The sequence below is a fragment of the Aphidius gifuensis genome, linkage group LG1 (assembly GCF_014905175.1).
Source record: "Aphidius gifuensis isolate YNYX2018 linkage group LG1, ASM1490517v1, whole genome shotgun sequence".
Taxonomy (NCBI): Eukaryota; Metazoa; Arthropoda; class Insecta; order Hymenoptera; family Braconidae; genus Aphidius; species Aphidius gifuensis.
In genome coordinates this window covers 28,166,361-28,186,568 of record NC_057788.1, presented here as the reverse complement: position 1 = coordinate 28,186,568, position 20,208 = coordinate 28,166,361, and the positions used below count along the sequence as shown (strand labels likewise).

Sequence of the window (20,208 nt, the reverse complement as noted above, 5' to 3'; positions counted from 1 at the left end):
TTCAAAAATTAAACAATAATACAAATTATTCTTCGTATTAAAACTTACAAAGAGTAATTTTATGTTTTAATGTTTGTAATAATATTCAAATTGCAATGAGATTTGAGAAAGATTCAAAATTCTTAGCTTAGCTTTGAGAGAAGATTAAGTATTTGTTTATGATACTTTGGATATCTCTGTTTTGCACCAAATGACTGCATGAAATAATTATCACTTAAGTACAAAATTATTATTTTACTTGTTGTGAATTATTTATTGTATGTTTATTATATTAAATAGTTGAAATATTTACTTGAAAAGTTAATAATGAAAATCAATTCATTATCAATCAATTACGTCAAATAGTATATATATCAATAATAAACTTTAAATACTTCATTAAAATTAAATTCTATTATCACATTTTGATACAATGAAAATCATCTTTCAACGTCAAAAATTGTATATAGATTTCCATCAAATCAATCTCAATAAACTGTATCACAAAAAAAAAAAAACATTCAATCAATAAAAAACTATTTAGCTTTCATGTCAAAGATAGCAACTATTTAATTTTTTTTCGTGTAGTATTGAAAAGTTATACATAAGTTTATATAAAAAGTAAATATTATTGATGAAAATTCTAAAATACAAATTATATTATTTAAAACTTTATATTTATATTTTAAAAATATATTGAATGAGTCAACTAATAACCCTTATTATCTTGTAAAACTCATCAGGTAATTTTTCAATTACCATATTTAAAAAATAGCAAAAAAAAAAAAATATGTAATCATGATAGAAAAAAAACCACTTGAATGCATTCAAAGCACGTAGTTTATAAAGCAGAAAGTACTTTTCAGATAATAATGTGTTATTAAAAGTAAGTCAAAATTACTCATGAGATAAAAGATAATAGACAATAAGCCACATGCTATCACAAGATAACTAGCTATATATTAAGTAAAAAATAAAATAGAAAATAAAATATGAAAAATAAAAAATTTGATGATAAAAATAAATTATGTAAAATGATATTATTGATTAAATGCATAACAGAATGAACATTAAAGGTAATTACTTAAATGGTTTGGGCCTTAGCATCTACAGTATACCACATTAAACGAGTAAAGCTTTCCGGCCAAGCGCAATTAGACAGAGTGGCTAATTAAAGCGTTAGATGGTACATCTATACACGAAGGCGATGCCGACATACAGTGGTAGTGGCGGTACCACCGACAAGTAGATTTCACCCGCACGAATAATTTTGTGGCTTGAGAAATTGCACCGGACACTTGGCTTGCTAAATACATTTAACCTATATATATATATATTCATCTTGGCTATTTTCAATACTATATAGCCACTTGATGCAATCAACTATATTCTTCCATACATTTCTAAAACTATTTATCATCAAGCTAATAATTATAATTAAATTTATTATTCAATTTAATTTTTATTATTTTATAATTTCTAAAATTAATTCAATACGCATTTAATGATATTAAATATTAAAAATAAATTAAAACAATTTTATTCTATGGCAATTTTAATTTAACTATAGACTTGATAGAAATGTATTTTTTTAAAAAAAGAAAATTTAATTTTAATAAAAAAGCTGTGCACAGTGTAAGCCGCATCATTGGTTTTGTAAAATAATAAATTTCATTTGACGTTTGTATATACATGTATAAGTCATACAAAAAAAAACTATTCATTTTTTGATTAAAAAAAAATGGATTAATGTAATTCATGATATTCTAAATCATCTTTTTCATGTTGTACAATATGTAAATAAATAATGAAAAAAAAAAAAAAAGGTATACAGTATATATTCTTTATTATTATTATTATTCTATTGAATATTGAAATTTAACTTTACATAAAACTTTTCAAGCTTTGCTTCGATCAAAATGTTCATTTCTTATATTTTGTTTTTTCATTGATGTGGAAGATTTAAAATTCGGTCAAATGGATTTAACTTTTACTATGATTGATCGACATAATAGTGTATTGATATTCATCATGAGTTGTATAAATAATATATATTTAAAATATATATGAATATGTTTGATCAAAGGTGTTGTACATTTTCCTGCTTATATAATTCAAATAAACTTTGAAATGTTTTATGTATTCTGTCCATCATTATACCAAATTTAAAATGAAATTCATATTCAAATCAATGAAACTGATACTAATCAGTAACCACTGTAGCAATATATATATTTTCGCAGTGTATAAAAATGGAAACACTTTTATTTAAATATAAAAATGACCTAGTGACATGTAAAAAAACATATAATAATACAAAAAATTCTGGACATTGTGTATTTCATTGTTTAAAAATTGTATTGTTTCAGATTAAAACTAAACAAATATATCAACCTTTATAATCTTGTTTATTTTCATTATATCAGTGTATTATAAAAGTTTAAAAAAAAAAAAAATTATATATGCTTTATGAGTGGCCATTGAACGAGAGACTTTTCGGGTCACGTAGATGGCTCACTGAATTAAGGGCGTCTGGGGAATACTCAAAGCACATAATTTACAGACTAGCATTCAGATGCGCGCCAACATACTGAATATACAATTAATTATATAAAAAAAACTTTGTAAGAAAAATATACTTTATTTACTAAGTAATTTATAAAAATAAAAAGTAAAAACTTTTATATATATATTGTAAAAAAATTTAATTAGTTTATATTTTTTGTATCATTGAATTTTATTAATATAAATTTTATTATTATTTAAAAACTTTAGTTAATAACTAATAAATAAAGTCAAGAAATTGTAAAATGACTTTATATTCATGACTGTCAAGTGATAGTCAAGACATATCATAAGAATTTCCGTGTGGTGATAAGCCACGTTAGCAGCATTCATTTCCTCAACATGAACTTCAAACTCAATATTACTGTATAAAGTTTTAAAAAGTATTTTAACTATATACATTTCATGTATACGTGATACTAAAAGTCTTTTGAAAAACTCTTTGATACTATTTTTAACTTAGTGTATATATATTTGATTATTATATTAAAAAGTTTACAGCTAATATCAACTTTTATTTTTACTTATTATTATTTAGCCGGGTTAATTAATTTATCAAAAAATAAACGTGAGGGTTGACTTGAATTGTTGTCTTGTATACATACTCAAAATATCAATATTTGAAAATCGACATACTTCATGCTTCGGGGCTTATATCTTATCGTAACTAATCAGTCAAACTACCTGCACATAAACAGCATTGTTTCAAAAATTTATAACCAACTTTTATACAATGAATAAAATTGAAAAATTAAAAATTTTACATGTACTTCATGAGTAACAAATACAAATTGAAATACCAGTCATTTGAAGGAAAAAAAAAATACAAAAACAAAAGCGTTATTCTATTTGTAGCTATATTGTAATAAAAAAAATTTACAGCAACCATTTTTGCCTTTTTTTTTTTTTATTAACTTGTCGATGAATTTTTTATTGTGGATAATACTACAAAATTATTGATAGAAACAATGCAAACAGCAACGTTATAATATTTTTTTATTTTCATACTATAAACAAGTGAACTTTTATTTTGTTTATTCATACTCTTCTAATTAATACAATTATATTAATTGAAAAATTCACAAGTATGCTATTTTGTTTATTCAAAAAAAAAAAATATTATTGTTATTTTTAAATTGAAATATTTTATAAAGAGATCTATTGCAAATTTTCATGATTATTTGTATACAAATTTATAAAAATTTTGAAGTATTAATCATGATAAAATATTGAATATGTCAGTGAAGAAAATAAATTGTATCTACAAGCCAATCAATTTTTATTTTTTTTTTATTTTTGAGGTTTCAGTTTTCTAGTCTATATATTATTTGTTATTATTTTTCATTTTTACGCAACTTCATATTTCATCGTGTCTATATATATATATTTGTGTGTATAGATGTGATATAGCATAGACACACTGGTGAGTTGGGTTCAAGAGAGACAGCCCAAGGGAAATTCCATAAACACGAAATACGAGTGCACAGACAAGGGTTGGTTGGTGGATATAACCGAAACGATTTAATTGCATCACATTACCGGAAATAATGCGAGGACGCGTTAAAGTGAATTAATGAAGGGGATATACAATTATTTTTATTATCGTGATGTGACCAGCATCAATATAAATAAAAAATAATAAAAAGTATAAATATTTTTTAACTCGCTTTGTTTTGTTCCTTTTTCAACTCGTTTTAATATTTTTTTATTCATTTTTTTTACCTTTTATCTTTTTACTTTGTACATAATTTCTTTTTAAATATTTTTATTATTTTTTTTATTCAATTTTCAACGTGTGATTTAATTAATTAAATATCAACAACAAATAAAAATAATTTATGAGCTTTTTTTTTCAATATATCTATATATTCAACAGTCGTTTTCATTGATGAGTATATCCAATTAAAATATTAAAATTATAGAAAAATAAAAATCAAACCGTGATGACGAAAAAAAAAAAGAGTATTTTATATTAAAAAATATTAATATGAACATGAACATAATAAATGTATTTACAAAAAAAAAAAAAAAAAAAAATGATAATTAATTAAAACCATGTACATTATATTCTTGACAGAAAGTTAAAATTGCGAAAAAAAAATAATAATAATAATAAATTTAATCAGCATTTACTCATCAAGCATTTGAATATATAAAACCATTAATTTCATTGTTGAAAGCGCAACTCAGTCCGAGTAATCGTACGTTTTAATCTCAGTCACAGTGCTTAATGGGCTTCGCACGATATTTTCCAGTTAAACGAGAACGATGAGAAAAATAATGGTAGAATTTTCACGTATTTTTTAATTTTTTTATTTCAATATATATATACGCGTGACTATTTTTTTATTTTTTTTATTTGCACTCTATATTCACCTTTTTTTTACATTCAAACTGTTGTTGACATATTGTAAAAAAAATAAATAAATTATGATAATTTGATTCGAGAGATATTCAATTTAAAATATATTGAGAAAAAAAAAAATTAATTGGAAAAAATTAATGTAAATTTAAATGCAATGTTTGTACAACGACATCAGATAATTTTCATTTTTTTTTTTTCTTCAAGTAATTTGATGTTCTTTATGATATGCAATATGTAATATTCAGGGAAGACTGTTTTACAGGAGTACATCGAGAGCTTATTGGACGAAACGTGACTTTATGAAAGCTTCTATAGAGAAAATATTATCACGGCTAACCATGAGTATGCTTTGGTAATGTTTGAAGTTTTGAAAGTTTATATGCCAGTAAAAGCACGCCCAAACTGAGAGATTATAAAAAATAGAAGAATAAAAAAAATGAAAATATAGTAAGTTTATAAACTTTGTTACTAAAAAAATACAAGAAATCTTGTTTTAAAAAAATTTATGTTACACAAGTGAAAGATTTACTTGCATATTTTAATGATAACAGAGTATTAAGTAGTCCAAGATATGCAGAAATAGAATATTTTAATAAAAAACTTTCAAGCATCTTTTTCTATGCAAAATTAAAAATTAATTGCTTGGTAATTAAATCAAAAATTAAAGAAAGAAAAAAAATATAATTTTCTCTTTTTTATCTTCAATAAGAATAATATATAAATTTTAATAATAATTTTTTATTTTGCAGAAAAGTGTGGTGATTTTTTTTTTTTGCAGAAATTTATAATACATAAAATCAATCGGTTGCAGCTTTATTTTTATATGAAAATCCATACATAAATAGAGAAACTTTACGGATTTTATATGGATAAAGTAAAGTTAAACTTTTTGACATAAGTATAGCCATACAAAGTGTAAGAATGTTAAAGTAAAATGACCATGACATCAAGCTACTATACTTCCTGCACATATGCCTAATATTTTTTTCATTTTTTTTTTTTTATTACATTACAGTGTATATATATATTCTTGTAAGCTCAAACGATGTGAACTTTGCAGTCACGTTAGAATAAAAAATTTAAAAAAAAAAAAAAAAAAATATCAAGCAAACATAAGCCGATTTCATATGACGAAATAAAATCTGGAAGAATCCCAACATCTATGCTAGTATGCTATATCAAAAAGAAGCTTTTATTTATTTTTTTCCTATTCTTATTTGGTTATTTTTTTTTAACAATGGCTGATCAAATATATTCAAAAAAAATAAATAAAAATTGAAAGAAAAAATACCTAAATAATAGTACAACAAATTAAAATAAATAAAAAAATTATTGATTAAAAAATGTATATATTTCACGAAGAAAAAGCAATAAAAAATTGATATTAAATTTTATTTAAAAAAAAAACATGTTATCGAAAAGTTTGAAAATATTATTGTAAAATGGTATTTCATAAAAAGCAATTTGAAAAAGTATGGATCAATATCCTGAAGGCATAATTTTGTGCATGCATATATGCATATTTATTTGTCTTCAAATAATATTTATGTTTTAGTAAATAAAATGGGTTTGTTATTAATAACTGACTAGTGCAATAACAGCTAAATTTTTTAACTCCAATACATGGAAGAAATGCAGAGTCAGTATAAACTTTTATATGCAACTGAGAGTACTTGATGAAATATTTTGTTTCATTGGCAATTTTAATATAAATATTTGCATATAATATATGTAAATAAATATATGTAAATATCTGGTATAAAGTACAACAGGATATTATTTTAATTACTTGGATAATTAAATGTAACTGATACAAAATATGAGCAACCAACTAAAGGTATATATAAAAAAAATATTCAAAAACATATATAAGGAAGTTTTTCAATAAACCAAATTACTTAATCAATTTCGAATAGAAATTTCCGACTCATTTTTAATACTATAACAATGATGGAAATATAAAAATGATCTTCATTTATTTTAAAACCTTCAACTGACACTTTTGTTTTTTTTTTTTTTTTCAAACGTCAACATAAAATATATATACTTTTTTATTTATTACTTCTGTGCAAGTACTCAAGTGCAATTTTATCTTGATTTTATCTAACAATAAAAAATAAAAAAACAAGTGAATTTTTCTTCTAAAAGTTACTTTGGGAAAATAAAATTAATCTTCCTTGAAAAGTGTTGATAAAATATAGCATTTGGCTTATTAAGGAAGCAACAGATCTTCAAGATATCCATCGTCTAATAAATAAAAAACTAGACAATATAAAAATTTAATTTTATATTTAATAAATAATTATTAAATTAATAAACCTAATAAAAATTAATACTGTAAATTATAAAATTGCCAATACGAATATTCAAAAAAATAATAATTAATTTTTCAACTAAATAAAAAATTTAAAAAATCATTGAAATAAGAGTGGAAAACAAAAAAACACCTCATATATATTTTTTTTTTTTTATGTTCTGAAAACAATGGTAATTGAGAAAATGGCAGACATCCAATTTTCGATACTTACTTAAAGTATATTTTTTAAAGCGACAAATAGTAAAAGTGAAAAAAAAAAAAATATATGTATTACATGAAGTACATGTGCAGAAAGTTTTCTGAGAGATCATACAACCCAAAAACAATGGAGAAACAAAAATAAATATAAAGAAAAAAAAGAAAAAATATGAATGAATAGAAAAAAAGAGATGGTGTTAAGTAAAGGCTACAGATGAATGCTGCTTTGCTCACGATTTTCTATACGATAGGGGTTGTTTTACCACAATCCTAAGGCTTTAAGTATACAAATGCAACACTGCATTTAATATACGCGTATGTAAAAAAAGAGGGCTGCTTGATTTGTTCAGTACATTAAGGATATTTTATATCTTTTGAATAAATTTCATTTACGTATTTGTGGTTTTTAATTTATCAACAAAAGTAATGAGTTTTTGAGAAAAAAAAATATTAATTAGAAAATTGGTAGAATTTATTTTCAAAGGTATGTTTCGAAATCATTTATTATGATGATAGAAAATATTAAATAGTAAAAAAAATAGCAACAATGAAATGGAAAAAAAGTTTTAATATTTTTTTCATGCAAATTATTATTGTGATATGGAATTTTGAATTTTTTATACACGAGCTGATCATGGTAACATATAAACGTATATTAAAAAAATTGTATTATCATAGAAACAATTTTTTTTACTTGTATACATCAATCATAACCGGAAAAAAAAACTTCAGCTATTTGAAATAAATATTTCATTATTTAAAACATATTTTGCAATATATTTTAAAAATGTTTTATCTAAATTTAAAATTTTTTTTCATACCAAAAATGAATGGTTTTTAATAAATATTTAATTTTAAAAAACATGAAGTATTTTATAAAGCAATATAATCAATATTTAATCTTTAATAATTATTTGATTGAAGCTTTACTTAATTTTTTTTGTCGATACTTTTGATGTCATTAATTTTCAATCATAAATTATTAAAAATATTACAGAATTTAATTTAAAATCTCAATATTAAAAATAGCTTGTAAAATAAAGATAAAACAATAAAGTTAATTAAACAAAAAAAGTTTAGCAATCAATTAATGTTAAAATATAATCTCAAGTTTTTAAAAAAAAAAAAAAAGTTGTTTAAAAACTCAACTCTTTCACATATATATTTAGAGTTTACATAGCAGAGGCAACTATAAAGAAGAGTATTTTACAAGAGATCTTGTTTCCACTGGAAAATTGCCGAGTGAACGAAAAAGCTTCATATGACTTTTACGAGGTATGGGCTTTAGTCTCTCTACCATATGGTTTTGTACTATAATAACTGGACTTGACCAAGCTTTTGTTTACGATAATAATCGTTGACTTGCAGTATCCATAAAGTAACTAACTTTAAAACATTCTTTCAAATTTTTTTAAATAAATAATTTAAAAATGAATTTTAAAATAATTATTTTAATAATATTTTGTTTATTACTAAAATAAACTATTTATTATATCGATTGAAGTATAATCTTCTTATGCATAATTTTAAATTTAAATCGACTTATTTTTTTTTCTTTAAGCTCTATGTTAACACTGTAAATTTAACAATTCCATATATTTAGATATTCATATTTAAAAAAGAAAAATATAAAGAAAAAAAAAAAAAAAATCCACACCATTAACTGGATCGCAGCCAATTTAAAACGTGCCAAATGCGCAGGGTCAAGAAAAACAAAATATATATATAATTTTTTTTTTTTTTTACTTTTTTTAATTAATATTTTATTGAAATGTTTTCGAGAAAAAACCGTCGTTAGTTATAAAATTTTCATTGTTGTTTAAATACCGAATAAATTAAAAAACTTTAAATGAAAATAAAATTAATTTATTTAAAAAAATAAAAAATTATAACCTGAGGCTAATAAATTTAAAAATCAACAATTTTAATTGTTAATTATTTGTAATTAATGTTTATCATATTAAAATAATTATTAATTTTATTAAGTACTAAAAAATTTACGACAAATTTAAAATTAATTGAATATATATTACGAAAATAATTCAAAGAAAATACAAATAATACGAAGGAATTTAAGCAGAGAGACTTTGCGGTACAATTGTATTACTGAAGAGCACTTTGGGTAAAATGTACAATTTAATTATTCACTTTATAGTCAGCTTTTTTGTTTATATCAATGTATTTATAAACAATGAAACAGTTAATTCTCATATTTATTGAATTAATTATATATAATAATAATACAGAGTATTTGTAAAGTAATAAATTCATGCAATTGATTCAATTTAATTGAATAAATTTTAATATGATATCAAAATTAATTCAAAAAATAATTAAATTAGTCAAATTTTTAAAATACATTATATACTCACATATGAACGTTGCTGATGGCTATATTATTTGATAATATTTAATCTCAAATTAGTTTATAATAATTGTCATTAATTTTTATTTTTATAATCACTCTCACTTTAACTCTAAAAAGTCATTATCAATTATTTTTATTATTAATAATTTACTACAGTAAAGTAAATAACAATGATAATTTTTTTATAGTAAAATTTTAATGCGATATAATGTCATTATAATGACAATAAACAAACTATAAATTTTTATCATATTAGGTTGATAGAAAAAAAAAGGATAATGACAGATAAAATTAAAAGGTGTTCTCTATAAATTTATCATTTTTGATCAAATTAAAAGTCGGAAATCAATTTTCTGCTCGAGTGTTATATATCAAAGGGTCAATGTAAAAGTACTTTTATGTTTTTTTTATATTATATTTTTATCATCTGGATTTTTTTTTACTTTCCAATTACTTTTTATAAATTTTTTTTTTTATGAATAAAAATTGAATATTTTCAATGAATAATATTTTCTTTCAATCATGTATTTAATTTAGTATGCAGCCGAATCAGAGACAATAAAAAATTTACTAGATTCCATTTAACACAATAGTATTATAAATGGTGTATTAAATTTTTTACATGTGTCCATTGAATTTTTTATATATAGTTTTACTAAGTAGACATTTTCCTTAGAAAGATTTAAAATTTATTTCTACTTTTTATCATCTATTACCGAGCATAAAAATTTAATCAAATTTAACTATTTCAAATGGAAAAAAAACGAGACAAAACGAGGACAATGTTGTGTTTAGCAAAAAATATACAAAATATTGTATAGTTATATAGGCATAATAGTAAACACTGTGGGCTTCTGTTAAGAACTGTTGAAACGCAATGAAAAGCTCTCGTGACGGTACATAAATTTATAACGATAAAACTTGTTGTGACATTAATCTTTACTGCCAAAAAAAAAAAAAAGTATTATTTCTATTTTAAAAATAAATAAAAAAAAATTATCTATAAATGTAAAACAAAATTTTTTGCGATATAAATTATGCATGAATTTAAAAGTGCAATAAAAAACAATAAATTTTACGGTATAATTGTAACAAAAACATAAAATTTTATAATAGTATTTAAAAAAATTTATTATTATTATTTTTTGTATATATATATATGAACCCACTGCTATTAAACCATAATAATCCTATATGGAAAAAAACCTGCCTTGACAATTGAGATGAAAAAGTAGATAAAAACAAAAAAAAAAACTTGTTGAAAAGTTCCGTTTGTGATAGTAAAACTCGTCTCTTTTTTATTTATTATATATTATTATTTTTTTTTTCAGTTTGCTACCTCCTGATGATAGCACAAGCACACACTCACATATCACGTTGTCCGATAACGTTTCTCACCATTACACTCACTCACAATCTTTCGAGCTTTTTTTATTTTTTAAAATATAAATTATCACTATAAAAACAAAACAGCATTAATAAAAGCAAAATTTTCGAGCTTTATCGCTTGAATTAATTTTTTACAATTCACTAAATTTAAAAACAAAAAAAATGATTTAAAAAAAAAGAGTAATTAAATTACTCAGAGAGACACAATCACTTTGATGAATATTCATGTAACATATCAACAATAGCTGACTGTTTTTTTAATAAAAAAAAATTAATGTATTTAATTATTTTCAAAATAACATGAAGCACAACGTGATGTTTATGTGAGAATATTTTGTGAACCAGTTGCTTGTTAGAACATCGCATAACGACTGAAACTCACCGCGGTAAAATCTAGGGCGCAATATACTGACGCATCCACCCTTATTTTCCAACGATATTGCGCGGTTGTTGTCTCACGTTGCTGGTCCCACTATTCTATACAATCACAAACTCACCCCTTTCAAAATACATATATACTAAGATCGCAACACCAAACTAAATTCTCATTTTGATATTCTAACACACTGTCATCAAGATACTAACGTCCGTTAGATCGTTTCTCAAACTATCCATCTCTGATATATATTCTCTTCTTGTTTATTGTCAACTATTTCTCTTAATCATTTGCTCAATTCAATGACTATATCACCTTCCTCATTTCACAAATACACATATCGCTTTCAGACACATTAGAGATGCACGTTTGAGCTTTCGACATCAAAATCAAATAGACAACATAAAACCATATCATCCATCAATGATTTTACTCATATTTTTTTTTTGATAAAATGATAATTTTTAATTTAATAAAAATAATGATATATCTTTTTTGTTCAACTTGTATTTTGATATTTAATTAATTTATCATTTTAGTGGCAATTTAATTAAAACACAATGAACAATTGTTTATACACAAATGATATATGATATTAATTTTAAATTCTCAATTACGGTTAGATATTATTTGATATTAAAAAAACCACAGTTGTTGATATCGAGTTGTTGGGGGGAAAATTAAATTTTCAGATATTGAGTTTTATTATTATTAGGTTCAGTATTGACTGTATCAAATCAACGTATAATTATGATAAAATGCGTGAATAATTTAACCCAAATGTTTGCTTATGAGATTAATTAATATTCGTGTGTATTATAGAGATGATACTTGATATACATATAATTATTATGACAAGCAGCGGTTTGGTGATGATAGAAATTTATAATTAACAGTAATAATATATCAATTTTTTTTTTTCAATTTGTTTTTTCAAGTTTTATTATTTCATGCGTTTATTTTTACTACAGCAAAATAAATTTTTATATTATTTTAACAAATATTAATATTTTTAAAAGAAATTTAAATTTTTTTCATTTAATTATTAATTTGTCTCTTAATTAACACTATTATTTGTCGTAAAAAAAATTTTTTATTTACTTAAACTTTACTGAAACTCTTTAAATATTATAAATTTAATAAAACTTTTTAGTAATTATTTAAAAACTCTCGAACAGTCTATCAAATTTTAATACAATTTTTATACTTCATGCACATGTCTATAAATAAAAAAAAGCTTTTGTTTTATAGCCACATGAAAAATTATTTTTTAATGAAACATCAATTTTTAATTTTTTTTTTTTTTTATAATTTACAGAGTAATTTAAATCTCAATAAGTTGAAAATTTTACTAAAAAGTTGATGATTTATCAGCTAAATTTTAGTATTTTTAATATTTAAAATTATTCTGTTTAACGTGAGCATTAATATTATTTTTTTTTTCATCTCTATCATGAGCTTTAAAGTAGATAATTCCAACAGTGAGATGAAATAAATTGGATTTGCTGTTTAATACGTACGGAATTTTCTGTTATTTTTCAGTGACAGTTGTTGGGGGCTATGCGAGGGTTGATGGATAAAAAATTAAAAATAAAAAAACGGAAATTGGTGTGCAGTCCGTGTTCAACCGATAACCGTGTAACTGGGTTGAAACCCGATCGTTTTACGAGCTTGCAGGACTCCGGGGACCAAAAAAAAATATAACGTGAATAAATCCGATAAGTGGTACCTCACTTATTTTTTTTTTTATTTTTCATTATTATTCTAGATGAGTATAGATTCATTTGATTCTACACATGTCATAAATTTTCAAACGATTAAAATAATCATTACATAAAAAATATCTCATAAAAAAATAAAACTAAAATTGCATTAATTTAATTTTTAAAACATTAATTACTGTCAATTGTTGATTTTTTAATTTTAGCCATTATTTTAATTAGTAAAAATATATTAATAAATAAAATTAATAAATACCTGAATTATATTGATGCCGGTGTAACAATCAATGAATTCCATATCAGCTATCACGTCATTCTGATCTCTGCTTCTCTCTTTTGCTGCCACTCAACTGCACAAGCTATAATTACAAACAGAAGTTTAATTGGAAAATGAAAACGTACGGGTGGTTTTCGTCAATTTAAACTTAGTATAAACAAGTCACCACAAATATATATAATTGATACTTGAAATATCTTAAATTATATTATGCAAATTAAAAAATTTATTATCAAAAATAATGTTTGTTATTAATAATATTTCATTTAATAATTTTCATTGAATAAATTATTCTTGATGTGTTTGAATACATATATGAATATTTTATGAAAATTTACTAAAAATTATAGTTTACAAAGATTGTAATGAGCTTGCTAAAACTATTATCAGAATTATTTAAAGAACCTTTGAAATAAGGGCTTAATGTTTCTTGACTGTACAAAGTGTAATTAGAATTAATCGAAAAATCAATATGAAAATAAGGATAATTTAAAAAGAGCTTTATATTGATACCCTTAAATACTAAGTGGAAAAAAAAAATTAATTCTTCATATTTAGTATTTAAGAAGATACAAAAATATAATTCTTCAAGACAAGAATAAATGTCGTTAAATAATTTTAACTTTTAAAAAATTCATAAACAATATGACATATAACTTTGCTTATAACGTCAAGTTATATGTATATCTAGTGACCAATAATATGCTACTAACTTGTATGAAACTCCAACAACTAAAGTCCCATCAAATGCAACATCCTTTGAACAACGCAAATATACCTTTATATGAAAAATCCCCTCGGGCGACACCATCGCTCAATATTCAGAACATATTATTCTCACTATAGTCACAGTAAACAAACTTGCCTAAAGTATAATATCCAGTTTTATAAAAAAACCAAAAAATAAATCTATATATTCTCGATAATACTTTGTTCCATTGAACAAACAAATAAATAATAATAAAACTTTTATTTATTATATTTTTCAATTTTAAAATTTTAATAATTTTATTTATTCAATAATTAAACTTTTATTGAGTTATAATTAACACTATCTAATGTATACAGTTTAAAACTATGACACTCATTTTCTTTTTGATATATTGACTAAAAACTTTATTTTATTTTCACAAAGATGATTGGATCCTTTGAGAAATAACAGATAGCACTGATATATATATTTTCTAGCTCTTCAACATGTCAAAGAGAAAGGAAGCTACTCCAGTGCGGTCACCCTCATCAATGTGAAAGACATAAATTTCAATAACATAAAATTCAATGTGTTGAACTCTTGCCTAAAATGATGAAAGGCTATTTCAAAATTTAACTTTAATAATAATTTTCTACAAAGTTTATTCATCAATATTTCAATACTTTAATTATATTTGATAAAATTTAATAATTTTCATTAATTGATTATTAAAACGAAAATAATAATAGTCTAAATGGAAATATTTTGATGAAATTTGGGCAAAATGTTGACGAATATAGCTTATATTTTTATGATGTGTGTTATAAATCATAACTTTTTGATGGGACTGATGTGACAACAGTCATTTCAACATGACAATGTCGAGTGTTTCATGAAGAAAATAAAAAAATATATATATAAAAAAATGTGAAAATAAAAAAGCTAAGAAAATGGATATATGAGAATCCGGCAAAGCCATTTCAAAGCAAAAAGCACCAATGACAGAAAAAAGACAAATAAAAAAAAATTCCAGAACGTCAATCATGCTTTTTTTTTTTTACGTGAGATCCCAAGTAAGTATACGAGCAATTTCTCGTCATTATAGCCTAGACCCTCTTGACATCATCTTGAACGAAATACCAAGAAAATTCTCAATACCACGTAACGCTTTATTCTTGCCAATCTACTTCAAAATATATATATATAGGCTCACCTAGATTTTTCTTTTATTCTTATAAGTCCCTGCCATTTATACAATCTTCATCGTTATCACAATAATTTTATTTATAATGTAATAACTGACCGAGAGAAAATATAAAAATATCATTTGAAAAAACAAAAAAAAAGAAAAAAATTTCAACGATGAATTGTTTATTAATAATAGCAAAATGGCATTATTATTATTTACAATTAAAAATAAAGTATTAAGTAATTTTGTATAAATGCAAATATAGCAAAGTAAGAAACTTGTTTGGCTGTTGGATTTTTTTTTCTCCCCCAGTCTTTCTAATTAGCTGAAGAATTTATTTCTATGAGAAAACCACACAACGAGGGGTTCGTGCAATTAAACAAAGTTGTAAATTAATTATAATGCTTAAACATAGCCAGTTTTTGGATGTTCATATTCAATCTGAAAATGGCCTCTACTGCTTCTATGCCAACAACGTAAATTTATTAAATGAGTTTAATGATCTTTTGACCTTTTGAATTTTTTTAACAAAATAAAATTAATATATTTATTAAATTATTTATTATAAATTAATTAAAACTTTAAATATTTTTTACATTTAATTTTAAAAGAATATACACTGTATTTATCAAAAATTTTTAATGTCAAAATTTAAAAGAAAGAAAGAGAAATAATTATAAAAAAAAAATTATTTCTATTTTAATAACATTAATATTATTTTCTTGAATGAAATTACTTTTTATATATTTTTTTCCTTCTACTTTACGGACAGCTAAATTTTATTTTAATTATTTTATTATTGTAAGCTTTTTTTTAACGATATATAAAAAGTAATTTTACTGATGATTTTATTTTTTTTCTTTTTAATTTAGAGTGGCTGCTGATGTTTAGGAAAATTATTGTGTGAATTGCATTAGAGTGATACGTTAATGGATTATTGATCACATCAAATTTTAATTATTATTGACGTAATTTAAATGACAAGCAACATGTGGTTGAAGCACTGGCATGTTTTACAATTCTCCGTGTAATAAAAATATCATCATCAAAGCTTTTAATAACTGCGTCATGTTGAAATAGACAAGACACTAATATTAAACATGTTTATTAATATTTGATTGGATTTTTTGTTTATCTATGAGTCATTTCGATGAAATATATTTGCAGTTTTTCTAATTAAACCGAACTAGGAATCGTATCAATATTTACATGAATATACTTTGTGGTTGGATATGAATTTTCCAATTTTTCAAAATAAGTTTACTCGGAAAACTCACTATGTATCAAACATTGATGTTTTAAATTTTTTTTTAAATATATATTCTTGGAAATTAACGTCTAGATAATTTATTTTCTCGTACTAGGAACTACCTTATAAAAGATTTTAATGATATACAATTATAAATGCTATTTTTTTTATTTTGTATCTATCTAATAATAAAAAAATTTAATTGGAATTGAATTACATGATATATGAAAAAAATTTAAAATTATTTCAATTTCTTTTTCAATCTAACAATTTAAATAAAAATTTAAAAATTACCAAAAAAATTAACTTGGAATTTAAATAATATTTAAACAATATTTTTGAAAATTTATTTAATTTACTAATAGATTAAAAAAAAAATAATAAAAAAATTATTTTAAAATATAAAACGAATATTAAATACAATCTACTCAAATTATTTAATAAAAAAAAAATTTATATTTCAAGTACAAATGAATGAGTAGAGTTTTTTGTTCATTGAAAAATATTTCTACCTCGAATTATTTGAATTTTTATTTATTCTATTTGTGTATATACCATTCAAACTTTTTTCGAAATGTTATTAAAACTATGGTTCGTTTTTTTTTTGCATTGAAAAATATATTTCAATTGTTTTTTCAACATATTATTCAATTAAAGTGCTTTAATACGAGTATCAAACAAAAAAGGAATTTTTTATGGTTAGCCAAACATAATGTATCAATTGAAATTTAATTAAAAATTCAATAAAATATATTGATTATTTGAAATTATATTTAAAAGTTGAATGATTAATTAATGACACATATAAAAACAATATTTTTTGTATCCAATTTTTTTTTCACAAAGACAATTACCATGTCTCGATAGAAAAAAAAATGCATCAGTGCATTATCAGAGTTCGCTTTGTTATCGCATTGTCTCATTGTCCTCTACCCATTTCAATTTAAAAGTATGCATGTTATTTTTTTTTTTTAACAAACTTAATGGATGTGCACAAAAATAAAATAAAAAAAAACTATGCGGGCAAAAATAAAATACAAGACAACTAATCTATTAAAAAGGATTGCATTTTTTTTTTTTTTTTTCATCAAGTCGTTATCTCTTCAAGTATTACGCCAATTTATTATTTTGAATTCTGTCATTTGGTAAAATGAAAAAATAACTTTTTTCTTTTTTAATTTAAAATGTTCTTTACCTATTAATATTTTCCGTATTATTTTTAAATTTATAAGCAACAAATGAGTAACCTTATTTTTACCTTGCGAATTTAAAAAAAAAATATTGGAATAATTTTTTTTTGTTTTTAAAATAAGGACAACAATAGGAGCTTCTATCAATTATCAAATAAAAAAACTAGAAGAATCCGAGGGTTAATAATTTTTTTTAAACCAATTTTGTGACATTAAAATTTTTAAAATACTATTTTAATTTTTATATGTACGTTATAAAATGTAAAATATATTTTTAATTAGCGTAATTAATTAATTGAAAATTTAATCAATTTTTGAAAATAATTGATAGCTGTAGAATTAGTATTTCCAGTTATTGGAAAAATTGATATCGTTTTTAATATTAAATTAAATGATAATTCATTTTTTTTTTTTTTCTAATAATTATACAATCAGTTGAAGGGATTTTTATTTGATTTAATTTTTCAACAGATTGTCAGAACTATTCATTGAACCGTTCGTTTCAAGGGAGAAAGAGAGAGAGAGAAAGTTTGTTAACATTAAATCGATCAGTAGTGACTAGTGGCTGACCGAGATTGAATCGTAATAATACTGTAGGATTTGTGTATGTATCACTTTACATAACTCACCAATAATTGTGCAAGCAATCTACATCAACGAGATTGCCAATAATCATCAACACGCTTGTTAATGTCTATATTGTATCCTTGATTTAATTATCAATAAACAACAAAATTAATTTTTTACCAATTATTACTAACTAAATATATTTAACTAAACATACTCTTAATTAAATTGTACTAGCTACTATTCTTTATATTTAAAAAAAAAAAAAATAGAGTACAATTAGAGCTTTTATCGCAAAAAAAAAAAAAAAAAAAAATGATAAATTGACTTAAGTTGATCAAGAATAATTATCCCGACAGTTTGTTGCAATGTTTTAATGTAATTTAAAATTTTTTACACATGCACTAGGTGATTCTTTTGTTTTTTTTTTTTTACTCAAAAAAAAAAAACAAAACACTGATAGATTTGTTGCGTGTGCGTGTGTTGGGTATGCGTTGCAACGCACACACACACGCATACATTGTAAAAATTTAATAAACCAAAAAATGAGTAAAAAATATAATTAATAAATGAAAAAATCATTATAATTATTTTATAAAAACAATTATAAACATGAATAAAATAAATTAATGAAAAATAATAATAATAATGCATACATACTTGATGTAAAAAGAGGAGACAGGATACAACACCGATGCTCATCAACAACCAATTTACAAACACAAAAATTAATTGATTATTCACTTTGATTATTAAATATTTATACACACACGTAATCGTCATTGTTTTGGCTTTCGAATGATTATACTTTTATAACTCGATCGCGATTATAAATTATATTAAAATTATAAAAACTTGAGAGTTTACAGGAACGCGGCATTTTACTCCGAAAAACTACGCACTATGAAAAAAAAAAAAAAAAAACAAATGCAACCGTTACGAATTTTTTTTTTTTTTCTTTTGCGCGCCCTCGCGAAAAAAAAGAGAACTAAAAATAAAGCGCGGGAATATTTAAATTGGAAAATAGAAATTGAAGAAATTTAATCGAAAAGAAATCAAAGTTAAATAACTAAATTATAAATAGAAAATTTTTAAATAATATAATATAAATTGAGTTGTATTGATTAGAATATATTTCAATAAAAATCAAAATAATTTTATTGTTTATTTAAATTTTATATTTTTATTCGTCTCGAGTAAAATAAAAAATAGGACAAATAATCATACAACATCATCATTTATCTTACAAAAAACGGAAGTTATTTATTAATAATTTTATATTTTTGCCACATTACACGCCACAGTAATCTAAAGATAAATTTTCGTCACGTTTTTATTTATTCATTTTTTTCTTCTTCATTTAATTTAGTCTCTTTTTGTCATTTATTCAACACATTTTAATCTAATCGTTTGGCCTATCATATCGAATTTATTTCTAATCATACACACAGTTTAAATGAAATAAAAAAAACAAAATAATATTTTTTTTATATCATAATAATCACACTCAATACATAAAAATTACTCCGGTTTATATAAAACAATGAGTAATAATATATAATAACCGCAAATTAATCTAAAAATTATCATATTAAAATAATATTTTTTTTCCTTGAATTTAATAATGATGACAACGATAGATGTGAAAAAAAAATTAATTAAAATAATCGACATCCCAAATTGGCCCCTAAAAAAATTATTATCTAACACCAAATTGTTTTTTTTTTGTTTTTTTGTTTAATCAATATTGTAATCACATTTGCCAAG

At 22.4% G+C, this 20,208-nt stretch overlaps 1 protein-coding gene across 2 annotated transcripts in view; it reads right to left on the bottom strand.

The window, feature by feature from the left end:
- Positions 1–19,363, bottom strand: part of LOC122860041 (peroxidasin-like) — an 83,500-nt gene extending 64,137 nt beyond the window's left edge. Inside the window, exons 1-2 of one of the 2 annotated variants that reach the window (XM_044163693.1) lie at positions 19,102–19,363; positions 13,535–13,637 (exon numbers count right to left, since the gene is read on the bottom strand). The gene's annotated coding sequence lies outside the window, so the exon portion shown is untranslated. Of the gene's footprint in view, positions 1–9,796; positions 11,535–13,534; positions 13,638–19,101 lie in introns of those variants that run through there. The other variant, XM_044163685.1, reaches the window with a different exon arrangement.
- Between the last annotated feature and the right edge of the window lie 845 nt (positions 19,364–20,208).